At 49.8% G+C, this 1,517-nt stretch overlaps 1 pseudogene; it reads right to left on the minus strand.

Annotated features, from left to right (window-relative positions):
• Nucleotides 1-696: 696 nt before the first annotated feature.
• On the minus strand, nt 697-1,161 carry LOC107107783 (annotated as a pseudogene).
• Nucleotides 1,162-1,517: the final 356 nt, after the last annotated feature.

Consider the following 1,517-nt stretch of genomic DNA (forward strand, 5'->3'; position numbering starts at 1 on the left):
TCTGGGGCTAGATCAGTGAATCCTAATGAGGCATACAGCCCCCAGTGAGTTTTCTATAAATCTTGGGGCAATTCAGAAATTTTAGAAGCAAATGGAGAGGGGCCATTTGGGATTTTGAGCAGCCTTTTCTTCCCACTTGCAAGGGTTTCCAGCAGCAAACAGTGGAGCAACAGGCTCCTTTTTAAACAGTCTGGGCTTGGCAAGCCACGCCCACATGTCAGATAAGGTCCAATCAAATATTTATTTATTTATTTATTTATTATATTTATACCCCGTCCATCCTGCGAGCAGGCTCAGGGCGGCTAACAAAGCGGTACAATGTACCTGATTGGCATAACCATAAAAATTATTAAAACCACATAAAACACATACTCATTCAAGACATAAATAAACAATTAGCAGTAAAGTGCTTGCCGTACTGAAGATTAGATGGCGTGCTTCCAGATCTAAATCCGTGTTGTTCGTCTAATCATCATCCCTCGCGCCGATGGGCCTAGCGATACAACTGGGCCAGACCTTGCGGAAGTGTTCCAAGGCCTGCGGGTTGTGTCCACACATCTCTGCGATCAACATGACGCCTCCGTGCAGAATGCCATGACTTCGGTCAGTCAACAGCTGCTCTCCGAGTGCAACAAAAGTGTCTGTGAGATCCGGCATCTTCCGGGTAATGTGCACAGCACACACCACCGCCTTCCTTCACACAGAGGGCTGCCCCACCTGGGCCAGTTGCTCCACGTCCCCGACCAGGTCCCAAAACATGGCCGCTGAGCCCAGAGAGCTGAGGGTGCTCAGAGCCAAGCACTGCACCCAGGCGCTGGGGTGCAAGAGGTCATTCTTGATGCTATTGGTCAGTAGAAGGTGGGTGTCTTGTTTCTCATCCAATAGGAGGGCAGCGCCGAGGTAGTCAATCCATTTCTCGTGGAATTTCTGTGAGGCAATGAGCTTCGGGCACTCCATCTGTCCGAAATACGCCGGGTAGCCCAGCATGTGGATGTAGAGCAACTTGGCTAAGTTAGCGGCCCGGGCGTCAGGTTCGTCACCACGAAAGGCCCCCCGAATCATGGCGCTCTCTCGCTGGACCAGCTCCCGTTCCTCCGCTTGGGTCCGTGCATTCCGTATCGTCCGGATTAAGATTGGTAACGTCAGCGGTGCTTCCGGCATCCTGTATAGGATTCCAGTTTGCTCTCAGGGCTCCCGATGGTTCTGGGGCACACAGGCAGCTGGCCGCCCCCCCTTCTATGCCCCCCTTCTTCTGCCCGGCCAACTGATTGGTACATAAAGACCAATCACTTTGCTTCCCTCCAGAACTTCCTTTGTTCTGATAGGTCAGTTTACAATACCTTGGTCAGGCTCAAGCTCAGTACATTCATTATTTCATACACAACATCCCAGATCCACAATTTCTTCCCCTAGAACCTTAAAAAACCTGGCACACAGCAAATAGGAATCAAAACATTGAGGAGCTGGCTGAAGTCTGTGTCTTGTATTCATGTATAATAAATTTACCTATAAAAACA

Source organism: Gekko japonicus, unplaced genomic scaffold (assembly GCF_001447785.1).
Source record: "Gekko japonicus isolate JY-2015 unplaced genomic scaffold, Gekko_japonicus_V1.1 scaffold87, whole genome shotgun sequence".
NCBI classification, from domain to species: domain Eukaryota; kingdom Metazoa; phylum Chordata; class Lepidosauria; order Squamata; family Gekkonidae; genus Gekko; species Gekko japonicus.